Source organism: Rhinolophus sinicus, linkage group LG05 (assembly GCF_036562045.2).
Source record: "Rhinolophus sinicus isolate RSC01 linkage group LG05, ASM3656204v1, whole genome shotgun sequence".
NCBI lineage: Eukaryota > Metazoa > Chordata > Mammalia > Chiroptera > Rhinolophidae > Rhinolophus > Rhinolophus sinicus.
Window position 1 is genome coordinate 116,600,070 of NC_133755.1, and position 26,863 is coordinate 116,626,932.

At 36.9% G+C, this 26,863-nt stretch overlaps 1 protein-coding gene across 3 annotated transcripts in view; it reads left to right on the forward strand.

Moving 5' to 3' along the window:
• The window catches only part of BCKDHB (branched chain keto acid dehydrogenase E1 subunit beta), a 218,947-nt gene extending 198,921 nt beyond the window's left edge, over positions 1–20,026 (forward strand). Inside the window, exon 11 of one of the 3 annotated variants that reach the window (XM_019729566.2) lies at positions 19,714–20,026. The gene's annotated coding sequence lies outside the window, so the exon portion shown is untranslated. Of the gene's footprint in view, positions 1–512; positions 682–10,341; positions 12,340–19,713 lie in introns of those variants that run through there. The other 2 variants (XM_074333225.1, XM_019729567.2) reach the window with 2 other exon arrangements.
• Positions 20,027–26,863: the final 6,837 nt, after the last annotated feature.

The window sequence follows — 26,863 nt, forward strand, 5'->3', positions numbered from 1 at the left end:
ATTTGGTTTAGTTGTTTATGGCAAAGGTGGTTGTATGTTGATAAAACCTCTGGAATGTTTTTCATCATTATTCCCTCTTCTTTCAACAAGTTGTACTGATGGACATACACAGTTTTTCTTCCCAGTGTGTTGGGCAGGATCATCCTTGCTGCCTCTCTCCTAATTTGGGGAGATGGACAGCATGAGCCTATCTTTAGTTATAAAGGTGCCATGCTTTTGCTATAGTTGTATTTTTTTTTTTGTCATGATATGACAAAGCAAAAATTTTTTTTCCATGTTCTTTATATTATTACATAGTTAAAACGAAAACCATTAGCAGCAACAAAAGGCTCTGACAGGAGGAAGCCTCCTTGTTGAGGAAACTGTCAGGGCCTCTTGTTTCTTATTTTGCCTCTTCCACCCTTTGCCATAGTTTAAACAGGCCTAGACAGCCTAAGGAGTCCCCTTGCAGCACCCCTCGTCCTGGCCCTGCCCTCAAAGGTGGTGCTATTAGACCCTCTTCCATCCCACAGATTCCAGAAGAGTTTCTTCTTGCCAGTTCCAGCAGAAAGATCCACCCCTAAAAGCAGAGAAACAGGGTCAAACGATGTTTTCCTTTCTCTATAAATACTGAGAAAAATGGACACATTTTCTTAGGATGGTAAGTGTGTATATATTGCATTAAAACTACAAGTTAAAAAATTGTGTCCTATTTTTTTTATCAGGTATTTAGAGGATGATATAGAAAGTGACATTTGTAAACTTGGAGGTAAAAGAAAGACACTTTATCACAGATTCTTGATAGCAGTGGGCTGAAATAAAGAACCAAAGCATGTGATAGGGATAAAAATAAAGCCCTGTCCTTGGTTTCCAAATAGGAACACCTGTATAGTATAGGATGGGGAAAGATGTACTTGTCAGCAACAAGTTTGGAAAAGATTTAGGGAATCCAGCTGGCTTACAGTACAAGATTTTCTGGGTTTAAGACGCCAACACTCAGTATGGACTTTGGCTTTGGTCTTGGTTCTCCACTAAGGCTCCGGGCATCGTTGCTGGGAACTCTGCACTCACACGATCAGCCCAGCAGAGCAGAAAATGTGTGGTAGTCAACCACATCTTGGCCTACAGTGGTTTCTAGTTGAACATATTTGTTTTAGTTGAACTTATTTTTTTAGTTGATATTTATAAGTTTAGTTGAAGTTACTTATTTTAAGTTATATTGCCATTATAACTCTTTAATACTATTTTTTTTCTACTCATTTGGTAGGAATTTTCCCTTAGCTATTTGAATTTTATTTTAACTTTGTTTTTGAAATAGCAAACATGGGGCCAATTGTGAGAATAATCTGTGCACTAAGCGCTTGGGTCTGAAAGCATTTTCCCTCCTCCAGCTAGCCCTGCAGCCCCCACCAGTAAATACCCTTCCTCTCCAAAACAAATGACTTACAGTTAATACTAAACTCAGTCTATGGCATCTAAGTAATTGTCTTAAATACATTTATTTACATGAAACAAATGTTCCATATTGTGAAAATAAGAAAATAATAATGAGAAGACACTCAAGATGTTACACGAATACCAAGTTCAGAATCACCCCACTACTCAGCCTCAGCATAAGTCTGCTCCGTGTGACAACATGAATAGATAAGTGAATATATTCTTCTATAGTTCAAATTACCCAGTTCCGTTCGAACAAAAATATGACATCCATGTTCCATACAACCGATAGATATTATCCAAGCTAAGGAAACAGACCTGTGCACATTAGAAAACCAAATGAGGCACAAGATCCAGAAATTACCTCAATCCAATCCCTTAGGTTTAAGTCACATAATCTAAAAACTCTTGGTGAGAATCCTGGGAAGTTCCAGAGGGGTCCCATTTGGTTTAGTGAAATCCCTTTCCCATCAGTTTGTCTGTAGTAGACACGTGTGGTTTCTTGCTGCCTGGCATTCCTGCCCCCACCTTCTAGTAACAGCACTGCCTTTTGTTTAGAGAACTCCCTCTCCCCACCGCATGTGGCTCGGAGGGGCTGCCAACCCCAGTTCCCTCCAGCACTAGCCACAGAGATGGCCCCGGCCCAGGCCCAGTCGGCAACCTCAGAACAGAAAGTCAGGTAGCTGGTGAAACAAAACATAGCCTCAGCGTTGCCAATGGAAACTAAATTAAAAAAGGCTTGTTCTCAAACTTTTACCTGTTCCAAGTACACCTGAGAAGACAAATGATGGGTGTTAACCAGCTAGGCACACAGCATACCTTTAGCAGAAAGTCTTGGCTGAGGGACCAGGACCAGGAACCCAAAGCCCACATGTTGGAATTTCCATAGAGACGTGAGGTTTGGAGACTATGATATGCTCTCCAAGGCCATCCAGTTTGGAAAGAAATAGAAAATATTCACATACGGGCAAAGATTTAGAAACGCTGATATCTGATACTAAGCTGAATATGGTAATTAGAGATATTTGTCAGGAAAATGAGAAAATTAGAACAAGGATGAGGAAATTGTAATTGGAAAGGACTGAAAGCAAGAATGAAAACAAGTTAAATAAAAAGATACATCTAAAATATTGTCTTAAATGTACTTCTTATGTATTAATAAAACAAATGTTTCACATCTGACAAAGGGAATATATCACAGTGAAGATATGACAATTAAATTCTATGTTATAAATGCATAATATTAAAATGTAAACACTTACAAATACAGGAGATATGGACAGAACAGTTGTAGAAGAAGGCTTTGTCGCCTTTCAATTTGATAGATGAAGTAGACAATAATTAATAGGGTTAGGTCAATAGAAATATACTTTAAACTTTATGCCTCCATAAACAGAGACTACATAACCTTTTAAAGTATATACAGCAGTTTAAAAAATTGATCATATACTAAGGCACAAAGAAAAATAACAGTAAGTTCCTCAAAGAGTATTAAAAGGCGTCATGTTTTCTGACCACATCCCAAATTAATGACAAGTATTTCAATTATTTAGAGATAAACCTAAGTAACTGTGGAACCCAGGAGGAAATGTAAAACAATTACAAAGTCTTTAGCACATGAGATCATCGATGTGCTTCTGCCAGTATTTTACTCAGAGGTAAAATTCATAGACTAAATATTTCAGAAAGAAACTGAAAATGCAAGAATGTAAGTATAAAGAGGAAGAAGCACAAGAAGTATGAAAAAATAATAAAGTTAAAAGCATAAAGTTCCAAATGAGAAGAATAAAACTGTAAGATCAAAAGTTGTTTTTCATAAAAGTGAAAGTTTTTTTTATTGTATAATGTCTGTGTCCTGTAAGGTTAGAGCTACATTTTTATGTACTCATGATACTAGAAAATAAAGGCCATGTAATAGCTGTGTTTGCGTTGGCTAAAACCATTGCGGTCCTTTGTTTGAGGGAAGGAAATTATTTAGCAGAACCTAATCATTTATCCAAAGTATTGATAAGCACAGGTCTTTATTATTAGGATATTTTATTCAATCATTTTAAGAAAATAGTTACCAAGGTCTTGTTTTGCTAAAATTCCTTTCATTTCTTGCTGAGGCTTACTTGGCTACTCTAAATATTTTATTTACTATGAATTTTTATACGATACAGTGTCTATAAAGAGTTAGAATAATTATTTTTAAAATGTTATCTTGATCATTTGGATGATCTGCATACTTATTATCCTGGAATTGTTTTTTCTCTATCCACAGTGTTTTACTGATTCCGCAGAGGCCAGGGGGTTGGTGTGTTTCCTACCAATTCTGCAGAGCCTAGACTAGTGCTTGGTCTACAGAGACTTTGTATATGTTGCTGAACAAACAAATGAAAGGAAAAGCAGACCTATACTTGAATCAGATTTGTACCTGAAAAGAACTTAAGTAGAGCCCACTTTGGGTAATGTAGACATTCAAAGTGATCTTTTGATAGTATTTGATATTTTATACCACCAGAGGCATGGTTTGCATTTCATTTCTTAAGGAAATTCAGGAACAGAAATTCAGTCCCCTATGGAGAGCTAGACCCCAAGGGTCCCCCAAAGATGAGCATTGTTTCTGTATTTTTAAGCTTGTTTCTTCAGATAGATTTCAAAGCTATGTATTTTTAAGTGGTTCTATGACAGTAATTGTACATTAAAATGTATGCAGATGCAAATGGACAAACCAAAATAGAATGCTCATTCAAAAGTGTTCATTTCAGGGTGATAAGATTGTAATTTTTCTTTATTTTCTTAATCTCTGTTTTTATAATCACAAACGGAGAGTCAGCCTGGCTCAAATTTACCCTCCCAGTGGCCCTATGTGCTATTTTCCCTTTCTTCTGATTGGTAGAATCTGCAGACTTAAGACTGGGCCAGAGGTGGACACTAGTTCCTTGGCCACAATGACTGGTTAAGGGATGGGAGGTGATTAAAATTGGGCCAATCAGATCCCTTCTTTAGGATTTTCAAACAAATACATCTGGGAATATGTTATTCTGGAAGGACTTATGGCCATCTTCCCTTTGGAGGAAGGCCATCTGAATCTGAAAAAGAATTGAACCAGTGTAGTAGGAAAGCTGCAGTGCAAGATGGAATCATTCCTGTACAGGTTCCCCTCTCTGGAGTCAGTCACCCCAAGGCCAGCTCCACTTCTGCCAACTGTTCCATTCTTCCTTTCATTCTGTTTTGGAATTACCCCAGATCCTTCCAATAAACTACCTTTTTCTTTGTTCAAGTGTGATTTCTGTTGCTTGCAGTCCAAAGCACCCTAATTCAATTATTCTGAATGCTTTGGAATATATTCAGATTGAAAGAAGAAAGTCCACATGTTTTTATTAAAATATACTTGGGGAAAACCCTTCACTTTTGCAACTGGTCTATGTATTGTGTTTGATTTTTCTATGTTTTTTTTTATTATTATTAATTTTTTCCCCAATTACAGTTGACATTCAATATTATTTTATATTAGTTTCAGGTTTACAGCATAGTGGTTAGACATTTATATAATTTACAAAGTGATCTCCCAAATAAGTCTAGTTCCCACCTGGCACCGTACCTAGATCTTACAATATTATTGACTATATTCCCTGTGCTTTACATCCCCATGATTATTTTGTAACTACCAATTTGTACTTCTTAGTCACTTCACCTTTTTCACCCAGCCACCCAACACCCCTCTTATCTGGCAACCATCAGTTTGTTCTCTGTATCTGTGAGTTTGTTTCTGTTTTGTTTGATTGTTTATTTTGTTCTTTAGATTCCATATATAAGTGAAATCAGATGGCATTTGTCTTTTCAGTTTGACTTATTTCACTTAGCCTAATACCTCTAGGTCCATCCATGTTGTCACAAATGGTAAGATTTCATTCTTTTTTATGGCTGCGTAATATTCTATTGTATATGTACCACATCTTGTTTATCCAGTCATTTATTGATGGGCACACTTAGGTTGCTTCTGTATCTTGGCTATTGTAAATAACACTGCAGTGCACATAGGGATGCCTACATCTTTTTGAATTAGTGTTTTGGATTTCTATGGATGAAAACACAAAAATGGAATTGCTGGGTCATATGGTAGTTCTATTTTTAATTTTTTGAGAAACCCCATACTGTTTTCCATAGTGGCTGCACCAGTTTGCAATCCTAGCAACAGTACATGAGGGTTCCCTTTTCTCCACGTCCTTGCGTCAGCCGTTGTTGTTTGTTGATTTTTTGATGATAGCCATTCTGTCAGGTGTGAGGTGATAGCTCATTGTGGTTTTAATTTGTATTTCTCTGATAATTGGTGACATTGAGCATCTTTTCATATATCTGTCAACCATGTGTATGTCCTCTTTGGAGAAATGTCTATTCAGGTCATCTGCCCATTTTTTACTTGGATTGTTTGTTTTTTTGGTGCTATGTGAGTTCTTTATAAGTTTTTGCTGTTAACCTCTTATTGCATGAATCATTGGCAAATATCTGCTCCCATTCAGTAGGTTGTCTTTTTATTTTGTTGATGATTTCATTTGCTGCGTGAAACCTTTTTAGTTTGATATAGTCTCATTTGTTTATATTTTTCTTTTGTTCCCCTTACCCAAGGAGATATATCAGAAAAAAATATTACTACGAGCGATGTAAGAGAGTTTACTGCCTATGTTTTCTTTTAGGAGTTTTATGGTTTTGGGTCTTTAATTCATTTTGAGTTTATTCTTATATATGATGAAAAAGGTGGTCTAGTTTCTTTTTTTTGCATATATCTGTCCAGTTATCCCGGCACCATTTATTGGATGATTAGCTTTACCCCATTGTATATTCTTAGCTCCTTTGCCATAGATTAATGGACCATATAGGCGTGGGTTTATTTCTGGGCTCTCTATTCTATTCCATTGATCTATGTGTCTGTTTTCATGCCAGTACTATACTGTTTTAATAGCCTTATAGTATAGTTTCATAACGTGATACCTCCAACTTTGTTCTTCTTTCTCAAGATTGCTGTGCCTATTTGGTGCCTTATGTGATTCCATATACATTTTAGGATTATTTGTTCTAATTCTGTGAAAAATGTCATTGGTATTTTGATAGCGATTGCATTAAATGCTTAGATTGCTTTGGGTAGAATGGACATTTTATCAATGTTAATTCTTCCTATCCATGAGCATGTTATAGGCTTCCATTTATTTGGGTCTTCTTCAATTTCTTTCTTTAGTGTCTTATAATTTTCTGAGTACAGATAACCTCCTTTGGTTACATTTATTCTCTGTTTTTTTATTTTATTTTTTATTTTATATATATAATCGTAAATGGGATTATTTTCATTATTTCTCTTTCTGACAGTTTGTTATTGGTGTATAAAATGCAACTGATTTCTGAATATTAATTTTGTATCCTGCTACTTCACTGAATTCATTTATCATTGCTTATAGTTTTTTGGTGGAATCTTTAGGGTTCTCTGAATACAGTGTCATGTCATCTGCAGTTACTGACAGTTTAACGTCTTTCAGCTAATTTCACATGTCTTCCCCTCCTACCAGTCTTGATGTGGCTGCTCCTTTATATCCTTAGTTATAGGACTTCTGTTCAGCTGGTCTTCAGATGGTTCTTTAGACTGATTGTTCTATAATTCAGTTGTGATTTTAATATCATGGGAGTAGGCGAGCACAGTGTTTACCTACCGTGCCATTTTGACCTGAACCTTTGATTTCTTTTTTTTTTCCTTATCTAGGGCATGCAGATTAGCTGCAGGCATTGTTGTGTTAATGTCAAGTGTCTTAGCCATAAAAGAAATGAATTCAGACTTTCAGCCTGAAAGTTGAATGCTGGAAACCTTCTCTTAGGGCAGGAAAATGAGCAGTTCCATACCATCTGTCTTTTAGAAGCCTTCCTGTTTGGAAACTTATTCATATAAAATTCTTTACTGAATTCATGAGCCCTTACAACTGTTGTTAAACTTCCCCATGTAGCTGAAAAAGAGCCCTTGGGAGTTTTCTTTTTCAAAGAAGTTTAATATACTTCTTGTCAGTCTAATAGCAAATTTTTCTTTGGGACTACTTTGTGTAAATTCCCCATACTTCTGTTGAAGCATATGTTTACTTTCACCCTCATTTCATCTTTTATGTGAAATATTTCAAAGAAATATTTATGTGAAATATTCAAAGAAAACAATGTTGTGAATGTCTGTGCCCTCCACCTAACATAAAAATTGTAAAGTACAATTTATCGTTCCTCGGTTACCTTCATCCAGAGGAAAAATTAAAAGCCCCATTAATAGTAACAAGTCATTTGTTGTTGTTGTTGTTTTGTGTTTATTTTATTCCAATTGCTAGACAGCCTCATAGGATTTCCATATTATTTTGGGGGAATTGCTGGATGGATGGTTGCTTTTGAACAGTCCTTTGACCCACATGGAGTCCATGGTGCTCCAGCAACCTACAGAAATGTCTGCTGCCAGCAGCTGTGGAAGGCACCTTGGAGATGCTACTGCCACAGAGGCCATCTGCAGCTGGCACTTACTGCCCTGCAGCCCTCAAAGCTCCCCACAGGGACTAAGTATAGGTGTGGATGCTATTGATGCTGTTCATCATTGGGTCCCTGGAGCAGTGACAGTGCTCTGTGTTCTCCTTGGGAGCAGGAAAACCTCTATCTCCCTTTGAGATCCATGGGTTCCCAAATAGTGTGGCTGTGTGCCCCTAATATCTCTTGGATATTTGGTGAAACAGGCCACGCAGCTGTTCATTGGTAACAGACTGACTTATATTTAGAATCGCTGTCCCTCTCGAGGCTCAAGCATTGTTATTGGTTAAGTCCCCAGCTCCCTCTTCTCTGACATGTCTTTTCCGCAAGGCTCCTCTGTTTCTCAGTACACACAGACCATTGGCCAATTCACCTGCCAATCCTGCAGGCCAATGTAAATCTTAGAGCAAGACTTGAGTCCTAACTTGGTTTACTCTTCTAAGGAAAAACCTCAGGGCTATCAAATTTTTTTAATGTTATTTTGTGCAGAGTAACAATTTTCATGTAGATTATGGGAAAATTGCCTAGGAAAAAATGGAACAGCAGTGGTTTGTGATATATGGTACATCCATATGATTAGACACAATATAGAATTTGTAAAGTGATGATTATGAAAGTTATGTAGCAACATGGAAACATGCTCATTATATACTATTAAGTGGAAAAATCAGGATGTAAAATATATGTATATTATGATTACAACTATTATTAGGATTTTTCTTGCGTAGGAATAGAGAACATTACAGCAGTGTTAGAGTGGGGACCATGAGATATATCATAATAAAAGAGAATTTATTTTTAGAGTGTTTTTTATACAAAGTAATAAAGTACTGCATATATACTTTACTAAATTGTTAGCAAGTATTAAGCATTGCATAACCTTCTATTCTTTAAAACACAGTCCCTATGTACCAGTACTAAAGACTCTTTTTGTCTGTCTGATTATTGCAAGAACTGAAATAAATATGTTTTTTCTTTCTCCCTCTTAAACTCTATTCTTCCCCCATACCCTCTCTCCCCTCTCCCCTCTCCCCTCGTCTCTCCTCTCTCTCTCTCTCTCTCTCTCTCTCTCTCTTTCTCAGCACAAATGATTTGTTAGGTAATCTGAGAATGGAAGATTTAAAAAGAAACAATTCACCTTTTACAGTACTATGCTAATGCCTTTATAAAAATTTAACCCTTTCTGTTAAGACTTATAAGTTTATTAGGGTCACAGCAGAAAAGAGATGTCACATTCAAATGTTTTAATTGACTAGAGTTTAATAAAAGGCAAAGGTCTAGGTAGATGTAGGGAACTGGGAAGGGAGGGTGAAGCACCTAGGAACCCACAGCTGTGGGAAGTCATTGCTACCTCTTGTCCGAAGGAGCAGGGGTGAAGGAATGGTCCTGAAGCCTAGTCAGATTTACAGCCATGGAGGAGGGGCTACCTGACAAGAGATGTGGCCACAGGGAAGCAACAGCTACTGAAACAGCATGAGGGGAAAGAAAGGTACATGTCCTGGTCTCTCCTCCTACCCCCCAATGACCTGTCAGTGCTTCCCATTGACCAAACCCTATTTCAAGCCAAGGGGCCAAGGTAGCCTGGCTTGTTTCCTACAGTTTCCATTTTTCTGTTTATTTTGTTTTTCTCTTTTGTTTTATATGTGGTGGTTGCCAAATGTGTTTTTTCCAAGACTGAAGCATCAACAGCTGATTTGTATTGTGGTATATTCATGCAATGGAATATTAGTCAACCATAAAAATGAATGTTGAGATATGCTGCAACATGATGAACCTTCAAAACCTTATGCGGAGTGAAAGACGTCAGCTCTAAAAGGTCACATATTGTATGACCCAGTTATATGAAACATCCAAAATGGATAGATCCATGGAGACAGGATGCAGATTGGTGTTGCCAGGGGCTGGGGAAAAGGGAGAAAGGGGAGAAATGGTTGAGGGGTTTTTCTTTGGAATGATGGAAATGTTTTGGAACTAGGTAGAGGTGGTAGTTGCACAACATTATAAATGTACTAAATACGACTGAATTGTTCACTTTAAAATGGTTAATTTTAATTTTGTGACTATCACCTCAATAAATTACTTTTTTAAAAGCTAACTGGGTGACCTCTGGTTGTGTGGCATGACAAGCAGTGGCCTTCATTTCTGGATGATTAGGCAAAGAGCTATCACTTCGAGAGGGCCCAACATTGTTGGTATAGAAAAGGACTTCCTCTGAGGCTTTTTCTCAAGAAAAATGTTCTAATCTCCCACCAAAAGGGTGGCAGCCTAATTTATTCAGTGCTGCTGAGATCTGGGGTCTGGGTGTAACATTAAATTCTGTGATTTCCACCTTGCGCATTGTTTTATTTTTGCTCTGACTCAGGTTTTCCTGATCTGAAAGGCTCTCTCTCTCAATTTCTCTAGGCGCTAAACCTCTGGTCTCCATGGGGAGGTGGACAACTTTTTGTTCTCCTGAGGGTGAGGGAAGAGAACCTCCAGTTTTCTTCCCCTTGCTCAGTCCTGCCGTCTGCCACACTGAGACCCTCCAAGGGCCTTGGCGCCACTGCTTCCTGTTGGATGGTTCTTGCTCCACTGCCCTTCCTCCCATTGTTGGGTTGTCTTCTTCTGGCACAGCTCCTCTCACTTGTTTCATTTTTTTTGACGATGCACTCATGTCCCCTCTTCCGTTTCTTTGTCATTGGCATGTATACTTTTAAAAAATTTTCTTCATTATCGTTTTAATGCCACTCAGGAAGGAGAGGAGACATACCCATTTGTTGTTCAATAGACTGGTCTAACTAGAGGTCTGTACACTTTTTCTGAACACTTGTCAAGAAAATTTCACCTCAGAATGAAAAGAATGCTGTCCTATCATCAGCTCTAAAGTTCTCAGACAAGTTAACAAAATACCCAACCTTTTCTTACAGCTGATTTTGAACTTTTAAAATGGTGATGGGAGATGGTGAGGCATGACAGGACTTGGCGGGACCCACATTTATTAAATGACAGTTATGTGCCAGGAGAACAGCACTTATCTCCTCAGGCTTCAAGTGCCAAGTACCGAAACTTTCTGTTTCTTCTTTATGACGGTCCATTCAATCTTGCTTTAATGCTGTCTTTGGTAATTTCCTCTCTTACCTTCAATCCCTTAGATCAGAGAAGTCAGATCTCATTTTGACTCAGTGAACTCTTGAGCCCCTAGTGCCTGATTCAATCAATCTCTCATAGTGAAGATAGAACTGATTGTATAGAAGTTGCACTGATGCTTTCCACCAAAAGGAGCCATAGAGGTCAAGGTAAATAACGGGCATGATGATGCCTAATGACTTCCAATGTAGTCAGAGGTTGACATCATTGATTTTTTTTTTTTAGTCCTCCAGCCAGCCAGCAAGCTGTCCAGAGTGCCCCTCCTGGGAATAGTGCTGGAATAGTGCTTGGTCACTTTTGTAGCTTCTCTGGGGTGTCCCAAGGGTAAAGGCAATCAAAAATTGTCATAGAACCTTCCAAGCCTTTAGAAGATCATCATCTATTTGATTCCTTTTACCCTATAATTTTTAATAATAGTGAAAAAAAAAAAGAACATTATCTCTTGGAATGCTCCCTAGAAGAGCATTTTTAGTAGAGTCTGGAACCTAAAATAGGTATTTATCCTGTGGAAGAGAGCAGAAAAGCCTTCAAAGGTGGGGGCACATGTAAGACTTGATGTGAGAAAAGGAGATTGTTGGCCTCACAGTTTTAAAGGACACTTTCTCAAACAAGTGGCCCCCAAACTTAAAAAAATTGCAGCCTGCTTGAATTTTAAACTTAATAAATGTTCTGTCAGCTCCCTGACTTGAAATGAAAGTTACATTAACCAAAGACGTGCCTTTGGATGTATGTTTAAATAAAGCACCTCTCAAGAAGATGAAAATTCTATGTAATTTTACATAATTAAATGTAGCTATTTTGTCATACTACAATTTTCCGCTTTGCTCTTTATGCCTACAATTTTGATGCTCGTCATGGATTTGGATAGTTTATTTCAGTGCAAGCTTACCCACATTTGTAGGGTGCAGATGGTAATTACTCTCTACCCAAAACCAGACAAGATGCCCCAAGTTCTCAGTTTGATGATGTTTGGAAAATTTTTAGCAAAGAAAACAGTGAATGCTCTTCAAATCTGAGCACAAACCGTGAAGACAAAAGTAGTTTCAAAAGGCCACCTTTATTTCTGCTTCTCTCTGCCTTTTCCACTTCTCCTTTTCTTTGGTGAGAATCTGATTGAGCATATTGACATAAGCATTGCTAAAAAGGCTGAGGCTACCATGTAATTCCAAGGGCTAATATGTTTTCGATTACCAGAAACTTTTTTTTTCAACAACCTATCTTTAGGATACATTTATTTTCTTGTCTCTTCAAATAAAAGATTGTGCAGAATATCAATGTCTGAAGCCCTATGAGTTTTGTATGCAGTTTTTTCTCCATTCCTTTTCCATCACTCATGGAAATTAATATTTTGAATTTTCTATGCTTTGTGTGTAGAAAATTATTCATGTACTAAACTCCATGAGGTTAGAAAAGCTGACCTAATTTTTGAGCATCGTCGAATGAACTATGTTATTATGAGCATAACACAGGGCTGTGGGTCAAGGAGATTACAAAAGAAATGAGGATCAAGTTCACGCTCCCCAGAACATACAATCCAGTTAAGCAGAAGGAGTACAACAGTCATTTGAAGTTTTCTTTTAAAATAGATAAACTTGACTCTCTAAGACCTGAGAAGGTCAACATAAAAATAGGAAGAGAGTTAGAGTACAAAGATGATGTTACTATGTGGCAGTTGTGCAGTTGTCTAGTGACTTGTAGGTGAGTAACATTTGGACAAACCTCGGCTTGCTCGTAGTCTTACAGCTCCATACTGAGCACTGGGGCTCACTATGGACAACAGAATCCCTGTTCCTTATGCCATTGGCTCACAGACATTTGGAGCAGTGAGGTAAAAGTTACAGATAATTCACAAATGTTTTCAACCAGCCCACCATACCCTTTCTTTCTAAGTTTGGAATGACTAATAATGGTCCTCCAGTGATGTTTGAAGCTTCTTACTTAAGTTCGTGTGTATATATCATGTGCATTTAGAGGGTGTTTATCACCTAGATATTTGTATTTTTACTGTGAATTCCAACATGCAATTAACACTAAACCCGAAATGAATAAGACCAACTAAGGAAGAAAAGAACAACTAGCTACCATGTTTCCCCGAAAATAAGACCTAGTCGGACAATCAGCTCTAAAGCGTCTTTTGGAGCAAAAATTAATATAAGACCCAGTGTTATGTTATGTTATGTTATGTTATGTTATGTTATGTTATGTTATGTTATGTTATGTTATGTTATGTTATATTAGACCCGGTCTTATAGTAAAATAAGGAGGGATCTTATATTAACTTTTGCTTCAAGAGACACATTAGAGCTGATTATCTGGCTAGGTCTTATTTTTGGGGAAACAGGGTAACATCCTCAAGACACAGCGCAAATGACCAAGGCTCTGAAATGTTCTACTGGCAGCTACAAACAAGGCTTGCAGAGATGCACAGATACTTGGATTAGGCATTGTTATTGAACCTGAGGAGAGTATTTGATGGATAGTGAGATGAAGGAGATCTGGGTTTATTTCTGTCTTGATGAGTGGTGGGTACGCCTGAGCCATTAAATGGTGGTGAGAGGACAGCCCTGCTCTCTGAGTGTTCAAAGTAATTTTCAGACAAGTATTATTCTACAAGTAAAAGGGATTTATCAGTTTATTTCGGAGGTTAGTGGAGACTCTTTGTCCTCACTTTTTCTTCAAGACTCTTTGTTACAGCCACTTACATCCAAGTGAGTGAACCCAATCTTTTGTCAGGAGCTTCAAATTCTGGGACTCTCAGCTGAGATTAAAACCCAGACTTGTTCACACTGTTAAAACAGACTCATGATAACAGGAACAAGTGTTGGCAATTCATGGAAAGATAGATTTGCTCCTATTTTGGCTTTCTCTGTATAATCATTGAACCTGTTGAAAGCAACATTGGGGCCAGGAATTCATTCTGAGAAGGAGGCTAGAATATGACACTTTTGGAAATATTTGAAAAGCAAACGATCTCACTACAACTGGTATTAGTCTTTAGATATAATCACTCAAAATAGTCTTATGGTATATGCAGTTTGTGTTTTTTATAAGTACTGAGTGTGTTTCAATTCTCTGCAAACCATTTTCAGTTTCTAGACCAATGACATAACCTTGAACCTGCAATAATCAAAGCAGGAATTTCCCTGTTTGGCATTGAGCTCTACTCATTAGGTGTTAATGAGGCAGACGTTATAGAGCCAAGTCCCAAGTGAGCCAGTTGGCTTCATATTGAGAGAAACATCTTTCAAAGGCACAGATTGAATTCCCATCTCTAGGCAACAACAGGCAGATGCTTATCATGGGAAGCAATTCTATCTTGAGGAGAAGGTATGGATGCTTAGTGTACCATAGCACATACCTGTAAGTGGGAGGGAAAGCACCAAATATAGCCTACTGTTTAGAGTAACTCTAGTATCCTGCTCATAGACATAGCACCATTTTCCTTTAGTGGTGAGAGGAACATTTTTTAAAAAGGAAAAAATGAAGTTACCTGTGTATGGAAATCCAATTTTAACTTATAACCCAGTGTCCTGTTGACCTCAAAGTGATATTTTGTTCTACATAGAATGTCTTACACAATATTTTCAGTGTTGCTCCTGGTTTTCATCTATTTTGTTATAAACATCTCCCATTTTTCCATTTCATAATAATAGTGCCTAATCTATAGAGTAGAAAGGAAGGTACATAAGTCAGCTTATCTATTTATCCATCCATCCATCTAGATTTCCAGTACTCTTTCTGAGGTGTAATGTATTCTTGCTGCAATCATGTTCTCTTTGCTGACTCCTAAATCCTTTGAAATCTGGCTTTCAGTTCTGCTAATTGCCCCATATTTCTCTCTCAAAGTTTACCTAGTTAACCTCCATGTTCAATATCTATTCTCAATCCCTAGCCTGGGCACAGGAGAGAAGAAAGGCAGATTTCAGAGGTGAGCCATCTCCAAGGAGCCCTGGACCTATGCCAGCTGGGAGAGTAGACATGAAAAGTCTTGTCACCTCCCACCCCCAGCATGAGAACTTTTCCATGGCTGTATTTGAGCAAATAACCAGAAGTTCTGTCAGACTTTCATGTCTCTGATTATCTTGGTTCTCCTTCACCCTAATGATCCTCTCACATCGAGCCCAGTGCAAAATGAAAATGTGGACTCCCTTGTTCAAAAAGCAGGAAAAGTACCATTAAAGATAGTAAAATATCAAGGTTTTTCCTTTGTCTTCCAGTTTCTCTCTTCACTTGTGGTGCTGTTTCTCTATTTGCTATTTAATGTCATTCTAAGTAAAGTAAAATTAAAATTTTAAATTGATAGTATAAATTTTACTGTTTATTTTTATATTGCACAACAATTTTAAATGCAAATATAAGAGCATTTAGTTTATATGTAGGATTACTGAAATTACACAATGAGTACTTTTTGGCTCATATAACCATATGTATTTCATTCTTACCAGAATAGTGGAATCTCTGCACAAAACAGACTTTTTAAATGTCATGTCTTAAGAATAAATTCAAAATGGATTAAAGATTTAAATGTAAGATCTGAAACCACAAAACATCTAGAAGAAAATATAAGAAGAAGATTTATAGACATTACACAGAGTAATATTTTTACTGATATATCCCATCGGGCAAGGGAAGAGAAAAAATAAACATGGGATTACGTCAAACTAAAAAGTTTTTTCACAGCAAAGGAAACCATCAATAAAACAAAAAGGGATCCTACTGAATAGGAGAAGATATTTGTCAATGATATATCTGATAAGGGGTTAATATCCAAAGTTTATTTAAAAAACTCATTCAACTCAACTCCAAAAAAATAAACAACCCAATTGAAAAATTGGGCAGAGGACACGAAGAGACATTTTTCTAAAGAGGACATACAGATGGCAAACAGACATATGAAAAAATACTCAACCTCACTTATCATTAGAGAAATGCAAATAAAACCCACATTGAGATATCACCTCATTCTAGTCAAAATGGCTATCATCAATAAATCAACAAAGAACAAGTGCTGGCGAGGATGTGGAGAAAAGGGATCCCTCATGCACTGCTGGTGGGATTGCAGATTGGTGCAACCACTATGGAAATCAGTATGGAGGTATCTCAAAAAACTGGAAATGGAACTACCTTATGATCCAGCGATTCCACTCCTAGGTATTTATCCAGAGAAATCCAAAACACTAATTCAAAAAAATTTATGCACCCCTATGTTTATTGCAGCACTATACACAATAACCAAGACATGGAAACAACTAAAATGCCCATCGGTAAATGACTGGATTAAGAAACTGTGGTACATTTATATAATGGAGTATTATTCAGCCATAAAGAAGAATGAAATCTTACCATTTGCAACAACATGGATGGACCTAGAGAGAACATTATGCTAAGTGAAATAAGTCAGACAGAGAAAGACAAATACCATATGATCTTACTTATATGTGGAATCTAAAGAAAAGAATAAATGAATGAACTAATCAGAAACAGTCTCAGAGAAATAGAGGAAAAACTGAGGTTGCTAGATGGGAGGGGGGGCAGGAATGAGGGAGAAGGTGACGGGATTAGAAAGCACAATCGGTAACCACAATTGCCACGGGGATACGAAAGTCAGTTTGGGGAATATTATCAATATTGTAAAGATTTTGTAGGGTATCCAATGGATACTTGTCTTATTAGGGAGACCACTTCAGGGAAGATGTAGATGCCTGATCACTGCTCTGTACACCTGAAGGTGAAGCTGAATAATAATGAATGTAAACTATAATTATATATATATGGTCACAAGAAGTGGAGTACAGAATTAGGAATAGAGACAGTGGAAATGTAACAGTTGTATGTGATATCAGAGGGGTAGTAGATTGGGGGGGGCTATTACTTTGTGAGGGGTATGAATGATAAATGTCTAACTATTACATTGTCTTGTACACCTGAAACTAATAATAATAAAAAAAGAATAGTTTTGGGAAAAAAAGAAAGCCACGTCTTGATATGCACACATCCTACCAACACTCTCTACCATCAGCTTCTGATGAGTAAGGAAGGACTGAAAGGAAAAGGAACTGTCGGTTGCCTTATCTTTCCGTTTTGTTCTGCCATCATTTTCAGTATAAGTGGTTGGCTAATACAGGGAAGTAACATAAGAAAGGATACAAGAGGGTTTTTAGTCATTTCATGTTTCTTTGAATGCCATTGATTTCTTTTAAACCAGCAAATACTGGTTTGAACAGAAATCATGGCCTTTCAGGACTTTCAGGCTTCCGCAACACCTCTGACTGAGTTGAAGATGGAACATGCTTACCTTGTGTTCACTTTGAATCTTGCTGAACTCCCACGCATTGTGGACACTGGAATTCTGTTCTCAGGAGACATCACGGACGCTATCTGTGTATAGGGAGGCAAGGCATGGTGGACATGCGTATTGAGCATATTTCCTCTACTCACGGACATGCTCCATTTACCCATCCAACATTAGTTACAAAATACAAGTTCAGAAATAAAATCTTGAAGAACTTCAAGGCTGTAACAATGGAGCATTTCACTAGTCTTGGAGGCCTTTGAGCGTGGAGTCTAGTGAGACTGCACAGGTCACACACCCATAGAGCTGGTCCTGTACTCTATCTGGTTTCTCTGTTTTACCCAGTCCACCTAATATAAGTGTCATGTGTAGTTCTGTCATCATCTTCTCTTCCTAGATTATACTCACCTTACAGTCAATTAACACCCATTTCTACCTCCCAGGTTTACCCCAGGCTCTCAATATCCAAGTGCCTGCCGAATACAACTCAACACATAACATGTCTAAAATAAAATCCATCATTTTCCTCCTAAAGCTGATCGTCCCTGTTTCAGTTACTGGAACCAAAATTTTCAGTCACTTGTTCTGCAGTCTACAGGATGCTGATAATATGGTAGTTGTCCAATATATACTGATTTATTGCTCATATTGAAAATCTGTACAAATTGTAAGATTCAGTCTCAATCATTCAGAAGTTGGTTGTTCAGGTAGTAGATGATCCATATTTTTATTTCTTTTCTACTTTTAAAATTATTTTTATAATGTATCTTCAAGATATTGTACAGAAGCAAGGAATTAATATAAAGTTTAACTATCCATTTTTACTGAACTCTTAACTGAAAATTTTTAGCAGGAATGGCATCAATATTAATAGTTAAAATGGATACTGGGATTTGGAGCAGATGTCACTTACATATGCTCACACTTTGCCTTTCAGTCAGTCCCAAATAAGCAGTTTCATTTCTTCTTTTCTACTTCCGATTTTTATATAGATGTGCTTATTTATAAGCACAGTGGGCCTCAGACTTAGTCCCTTTCAAAGCCACATTGGCTACTGACTTGTTATTTGTATTCTTTGTTGAAAGAATTGTAATTGGATGGACTTTAATTATGGTGTCTTGATATTTCCAGTGCTTCCCACTTCTGGGTAGGCCATAAATACAATCACAGTATTTTGTGTTGTTTTTCTGGCACTTTCAGTTGAGACTAGAACCCAGGAAAGTTTCAAGGGTACTGAAAACACCACCACCACCACCACCACCAAAAAAAGACAAACAGAACTAATAAAGAAAAAAGGAGGTTTGGATTATTTCAGACCTCTTTATGGTATTTGGTTTATATTTAAGTGAGGTTCAAGTCAGTTTCTGTTATTATGGGACTCTTCAACTCAGTTTCTAGCCATCTTTGCTTTAGGTTTGGCATGTGGAAAGCTGGGGCTCATCCAGTCATTAACTGCCTGCAACACCAACGTAGAATTTTTACTTATTTCAGATGGCCCAGGAACTGGAAATAATGTGCTACTTTTATAATAAATCCAAAGAAATGCCAAAATAACGTGGTTTCCAAAAGTGGCCCACAGATCTGTTAGGCACAAGAACTACGAAGCTAACTTAGAATCCAGCATCAGCCTCTCCATCCAAATCTGTATTTCTGACAGAAATTAAAGTGCTAATTATTTGTGAAATTTGAAAGTGAGATTTTTAATTTACTTCTAGGCTAAGATGTATTTTATTTATGGTACATTATAGCAATCCTCTAATTTGGAGGTACCCAAAACAATTTTATACTAGTCTTTAAAGTCTGAACAGTTCTGTGACATTTCATTCTGCAACATCAGAGTCAATAAAGCAAGATATCAATCAATTAAAAAACAGTAACTGAATTTTTTATGTATCTAGCACTGTTATAAAACGGCAATAAAATGAATAAATCCTACCTTCAGAAAAATGAATATTTTGAGGTAACAGTAACATAGGCATATGAATAATGATGCATTTTTGATAATCATGGATTCTAGGCTAAAAAGTACCTCTTTTATATTCCTTTCAACTGTCAAATTTGTTTAATAAGATTTAGAAGACATAGTATTATTTTATAATATTTAGGGTTCTGAAAATATCAAGCCATAAATTGTGGCTTATCAATTTTGGTTCTGCTAAAGCTGTGTGAGGAAGAAATTTATTAAAATAGCATTAAGATAACAAATGGCATTTGAAATCCCTTCTAATCTAGAGAGCTTATGATTCTAATTGTATGGAGCCAAGGGTTATCTGCATTAGATTTGAAATATATTTTCTTTGTATTGCTAACATCTATGCACGCATTTCACTGAAAATCCCTATGTAAATCACTTTCAGGTGACATCAGTGAGGTGTTCACGCCGGGGGTGTGCGTAGAGTCTCTGTAGATGTTCCAGTTCAGCACTCATCCTGTTGCCCTGATCTGCACCACCTGTTTCTACCCAAATGTCCATCCCACTCTCCAGGGGATTATATCCTCCCTGATTCTCCCTTCGCTACACCACTGCCCTGGAAGTCTCTCCTATAAACAGGTCAATTTGAAATGACTCTTTAAAAAAATTCAAAGAACCATTGTGCCAATCCATGAATTGTAGTCAAAAGATTCTTATTTATAAAGTCAAATAAATATTATACTTTCTTTGTTCATAAATTTGTGTTGTCTATTTTCCTCTTATGTCTGTTAAATTCTTTTCTTTGATATCATAATCCATTTTAGTTGGTTATTATTTTCCCATTTATGTTTACTGTATCAGTCAACTTCTGCTAGGTCACGCTGTGGATCTATATAAGCACTGGAATCACAGCGGCCTATAATGACTAACCATTATTTCTCTCTCATGTACTTGCAGACTGAGGGGCAGCCTTAATTCTGTTCCATATCTTTTCCATTTTGGGCTTAGGCTGAGGGAACAGTTCCTATTTTGGTCTGGTAGAAGGGAAAAGAGCAGTGCAGAAGTGTGTTGGCTCCTACAACTTCTGTTGCAAAGGTACATGCATCACGTCGCCTCATGTTTTATTGGCCAAAGGTTATCAGATGGCCAGGCCTGACCCAGTGGGATGGAGAAGTATAGTCCTGCCTTACAGAGGAAGACTGCAGGTCAAACGCAACGGGCAGAAATGTTTAATCCTCTCAAAGAAAAAGGCTGAACATAATTTGGGGAAAATAACATAATCTACCACATTAGTTACAAAAAACTGATATACTGGTAGAGGGGCAATTTAGAAGCACGGTGATTTGAACTCCCTTCCTCTCCCTTCTCCATTCCCAGCTATTTGCCTCTCCTAAGCCAATTAACTGTTATGACCTATGAGCTATGGTGTGTATGTCCCTAGATTCTGTTTGGGGCCTGGAATGAGAAAATGGTACAGAGTTTGTCCTCCTGGGAAGACTGGATAACTGTGTTGGAGCCCCAGGAATGAAGACCAAAAGGCAGGACACCGTCAGGAGACATTGCAGCCTACCCAACACATACGCCCACCATTCATCCCCTTCCTATCCCTCTCCTCCACATAGACTTGTGCTTCAGGGGAATGTGATCCCATCCTCCATCTTCACTGGTCTAAACCAATTGTCATAATCCCATTCCCTTTTGTCAGCACTTGCTTTAGGATGTTGATTTTATAAGACCCATTTCTGGACGATGAAATATGAGGGGCAGAATTCTAGGGGGTTTTTTTAGAGAAAATTTCCTCACTCCTAATAAAGATAATCCCTTTTCCTCCTGTGGCCCTTAGGTTTGAAAAGGCGGAGCCATTTTGACCATTACATCCTTAGGGCTGACTCAACATACTGGGAACACAAGAGCAGGGAGATGAAAAGAACTTGGGTGCTTGATATTGTGTTTGAGATACTGATTGTAACCAATTTAGAGTCTACCTCATCTTTGACTTCTGGCTAGGTAAGAAAAAAGTTTCCTATTTAAACTAGTGGTGTATAGGGCTTATTACTTAAAGAAAATAGCCTAAAGAGTACCCTTTAAAGTACTGTAAACAGATACTGACAAATTGCTCTATGATTTCACCAGCAGTATAGGAGAGTGCCCATTTCACAACACTATTTTATAATCTACACTAACCTGACAGGCTAAAAATGGCATCACCACCAAACCAGTATTACAAGGACTCTTAGAGGGAATTCTTTTTACTTAGGCATATCTTTATGTTAAAATGTGGTCAAGTATTTTCCATAAGTTTTTTTAGTGAATTGTTTTTTTTTCTTTTCCTTCACCAAGTCTTCTAAAAGAATGATAGATATTTCTCTTACCGATTTATGAGTTCCTGACATATAATAAGAATATTAGAATATTTCCATAATTTTTATAAATGTTTTCCTAGTTTCCTTTTCAATTTGCAAACAATTTGGTTTTAGGTGCATAGAAAACTTAATTTTTTAATATAACCAATTTATAAGTTTATATAAATACTTTGTTCTCAAATAACCATATTGTTCAAATGACCTTGTAAATAATAAGATTCATTTACCACTAACTTTAGAGTGTTTCATAGTTTCAAATTTTACATTTAAATATTCAGCTCATCTAAAATTTGTGTTTATGATGTGAGGTGAAGATTCTTTTTTCAAAATATTCATTGTTTCTTGTCTCTTTTAAAAAATTTCTAATGATTTTTGGCTAAGTAGTACCCTCATGGTTCAAAATTCAAAAGGTATAAAATAATATGGGTTTCAGGAAGTGCAGCGTCCCAAACAAGATGAACCCAAACAGGCCTACAATAAGTCACATCATAATTAAAACGTCAAAGGTTAAAGACAAAGAGAAAATCCTAAAAAGCAGCCAGAGAAATGCAATTAGTTACCTACAAGGGAGCTCCTATAAAACTGTTAGCTGATTTTTCAACAGAAAATTTGCAGGCCAGAAGTAATTCAAAGTAATGGAAAGCAAAGATCTATAACCAAGATTACTCTACCCAGCAATGCTATTATTTAGAATCGAAAAACAGATAGAGTTTCCCAGACAAGAAAAGCTAAAGGAGTTCATCACCACCAAAACAGCATTACAAGGAATCTTAGGGGGACTTCTTTAAGGCGAAAAAAAAAAAAAGATAAAAAATATGAATAATGAAATGTCAATAACTACATGTTTATCAACAATTACTTTAAATATAAATGGATTAAATGTTCCAATCAAAAGATATGGTGGCTGAATGGATACAAGGCCCTTACATATGCTGCCTACAAAAGACTTACTTCAGATGGAAAGACACACATAAACTGAAAGTAAAGTGACGGGAAAAAGATATTTTATGAAAGTGGAAACAAATGAAAAATCTAGCTAGGATAGCAATACTTACACCACAAAACAGACTTGAAAACAAAGGCTATACAAGAGACAAAGAAAGACCCAGTAATCCCACTTCTAGGTATTTATCCAAAGAAACCCAAAATGTTACTTTTAGGGGGTGTGTGCACCCACATGTTCATTGCAGCATTGTTTACAATGGCCAAGATGTGGAAGCAGCTTGAGTGTCCATTGCCGGAAGAATGGATAAAGAGAAGGTGGTACGTACATGCAATGGAATATTGCTCATCTGTGGAAGGGAATGGGTTTTTGCCATCTGTGGTGGCAAGGATGGACCTGGAGGGTATTGTGCTAAATGAAGTATGTCAGACAGAAAAACAGATGGGATATGATTTTGCTTATATGTGGAATCTAAAGCATATAGCAAACAAAACAGAAACAAACTCACAGATACAGAGAACATTTTGGTAGTTGCCAGATGGGAGAGTGGTGGGAGTGGGTGAAAAAGCAGAAGGGACTAAGAAGTACAAATTGGTTGTTACACAGTAGTCATGGAGATGTAGCATATAGCATAAGGAATATAGTCAATAATATTGTAATAACGATGCATGGTGTCAGATGGCTACTAGATTTATTGGGGTGATAGATGGGAGAGGGGTTGGAGGATAGGGTGAAAAAGGTTAAGTACAAATTAAGTACAAATTGGTAGCTGTAAAATAGTCATGGGGATATAAAGTAAAGCATAGAGAATATAGTCAGTACTATGGTAATAACTATGTATAGTGCCAGGTGGGTACCAGACTAGTCAGGGGGATCACTTCTTAAATTATGTAAATGTCAAACCATATGCTAACACCTAAAATTAATATAAAATAATGAATGTCAACTGTAATTGAAAAATTGAAAAAGGAGGAAAAGTTGAAAGGGAATAAGAGGTTCAAATTTCCGGTTATAAAACAAACAAGTCATGGGGATGTAATGTACAGCATAGGGAATATAGTCAATAATACTGTGATAGCGTGGTACGGTGTCAGATGGTTGCTGGACTTACCATGGTGATCATTTCTTTAGGTGTGTAAATGTTGAATAATCATGGCATATACCGAAAGTAATATTATATTGTGTCAGCTATATTTGAATCCAAATCTTAAAAAATTGATACGGGCTTAATGTAGAGACAATGCTACTTTGTCTTTATACATATTCTATCTAGAGGATTTTTTTTCTATATTTAGTTGAGTAAGACTACATATAGTATTTGAACAATTATTTAGAAAATCATATTTTATTGGCCAATACTTTTATATCACAATGTTATCATTCATGAAATTTTGATTTTATACTTTTAATCAATTGGAAGATATTTACAGGTAATTTTTAACCAAGAAGTTAACAGGGGTAATACATAAAGTGCACCTTGGCCAGATAGGAGTGGATATTTGCCAGGCTTCCCATAGTTTGGGAGGAGATCTAGGGATCTACTTCTTCCTTTACATACTTTTAATCAACATTCTCTGAATTTACCCTATGAAAGTTCCCTGAAGGACTTTCTTGTGTCTTTTGTGCCTCCTGGCTTGTATACCAGCACCCTTACAGTGTCACCCTTACAGTTCTGTAAGCACCCTTACAGAAGTCTCTCTTCTATCTGCTTTTCAGCTTTCACATTTTTGTTCATATCTCTTGTCTAGTCTTATCTTCTCTTGTTCCCTTTGTCCTTTCGAGTTTCATTTGTGTGTGTGTTTCAAATTCCTTTAAATCATTTGACTGGGATGTCAAGAGAAAACAAAGGTAAATATGTTTTCAATCGACCTTGACGTCCCAAACATGTCTGTCCTTTTTCTTCTGCTGTACTTAACCATGGGTTCTTTGCTGTTACTTTCTTCTTAGCCTTCCTCCTTCCGCATTGTGTGAGTTCGTGAAACCCATTGGATTACTCAGTCATCTCATTTTCTTTTCATCACTGTGCAAGTTTATAAGTTTAGAGCAAGTTAATCTCCACAACTCCTGAATTAGTCACTAGTTTCTATATCGCTTGCTTTTATGGAGTTTGTCTCTGCACTCTTCTAGATTGGTTTTCCTCCCTCCCTTTTTTCCTCCTACTTTCCTTCCTTTCTTCCTTCCTTCTTTCTTTCTTTCCTTCCCCCCCTTCCTTCCTTCCTTCCTTCCTTCCTTCCTTCCTTCCTTCCTTCCTTCCTTCCTTCCTTCCTTCCTTCCTTCCTTCCTCCTTTCTCCACTAATTAATTTCTTGCTCATTTGAGCTGATAACAATATCTGAAAAATTATATTGTAGGAATGCATTGTATCTCAAATACGTGACAAATAGGGACTGCTCAGTTTATGGGGATTGCTCACCTCCAAAATGCACTGCACCCAGAAATTTTCTTTTACTTGTACCTGATTGTTTTCCAGAAGTTTGCAGTATCTGAGGTCAGGCAAAGGATACCTTGCTGTAGAGAGAGCATCTCTCAATGTGTCCTGGATATTTGCAGTGTCCAGATTGTTATAGGTCTTGGGACTGCGTACATGGATGGATGGTGGCAGAGGCATGAAACTCATTATTAAGAATTTTGTTTCATGAAGCAAAGTTAGAGTGTGTCAGAAATTACAGCTTTACCAACTGCCTTTTAGCTAATGCTAATTCCTCCCAGATTGTGCATGTCTCTCAGTCTTTATTTTAAATACTATTGACAATTTTCATCTATTTTTGTTTTCAGCAGCTATTTAGTGAGAAATTGAGAGATGATGATTGGGAATTGCCTCCCAGATTCCCTTTGAGCCAGAATTCTTATCCTGTTTGTAATTATACTTGTGGTTAACTTTAAACTTTAAATGCATCCTTGTAACCTATAGTACTCAAACATTCTTTGTAACATCAAGGCTGAAAGGTGCATTTGAAAGAATATTGCATGATTTTACTCTTTCTCTTCCCACCTCTCATTCCTATAATAATTTCCTAGTTTCTGGTAACATAAGCCAGATTAGTGTAACTACATTATTTTATAGTATTTTTTTATTTTTATAATTATTTTGAACACTTGCATTCAATTTGATAAACACATTTTATAAAACTTTACACTATGTTTCATGTGTTTTAGCATTTTTCAATACTATTTTTTAACCATAAGACCCTGCCCTTCTTGAAGTTTTTAATTTGATTTATTCCCATTTAATTAGCATATACAAGTGAATGAAAACTTTTTTGTTCTCCGTGTCTTTTCTCTTTTTAAATGAGTACTTGAGTCAAATGTTTCTGAGCTCCAGCATATCTGAGACTTTCTTTCTATTGTCTTAGTACATGCGTGATACATTGCCTCTTCTAATAGAATTCTTTCAAGTCTCCTTCCCCCAGAATCAAAAGATGTTGCAGCAGTGTCTCCTTCCATACCAAACCGCAGAGAAAAAATATCATGCCAATTTGTTTTTCTTGCTTTTTTTATTATCTGTTGTATTTTTTTATTTGCTTATATGTATGCTTGTAGATTGCTTTCTTCTTCTTTTTTTTGCTTCTTATCCTGCTAATTGCAAAATTGTTTCATAATGAGTTAAGCATGGGTTTCCTTTCATTACATTTACCTGGACTGTGGTTGGCTATTCATAGCTGCAGTTTTGGTTCTCTTGTTTTGAAAAATTTTCTTCAATTATGTCTTTGTTACTTCCCATCTGTTCTTTATTCTTGTTTCTTCTTTTGTAGTATCTCCAAGTCTGAGATTAAAATCTCTGTTCTCATTTCTCTGCTTTCCATATCTATCATATTCTTCTATTATTTTCGGATACTTTTCTTTTTCTTCTGTGTTCTGGGAAGACATCATAATTTTGTTCCATACCCTGCCATTTCAGTTTGGTGCTTTGCTTCGTGAACTGGGTTTTATTTCTCTCATTGATTTCTTTTATTTCCACCTCATCCTTCTTTATCTCACCCAGTCCTCTGTTCTCCTGAGGTTGTTATATGTACATCTCATTCTGCAGGCTTTTTGTAGTCATGGTGCTAGAGACTGACTAGCTGTTCACCTAATCACTTCGCCTTTCTCCTGGACATCTACTAGATAACATTCCTTGGCCCCTCTTTAACTTAGGTATATCCATATGATTGGATTTTACCAAAATAATATGTGAAGAATTGACCCAAACCACTTTCAGACCTGGTCCATAAAAATTTCCGCATGCAATTTCCCATGGTATTTCCCATCCCATGACAAACTTAAAATCCATGTGTTGAAGATGATGGAGCT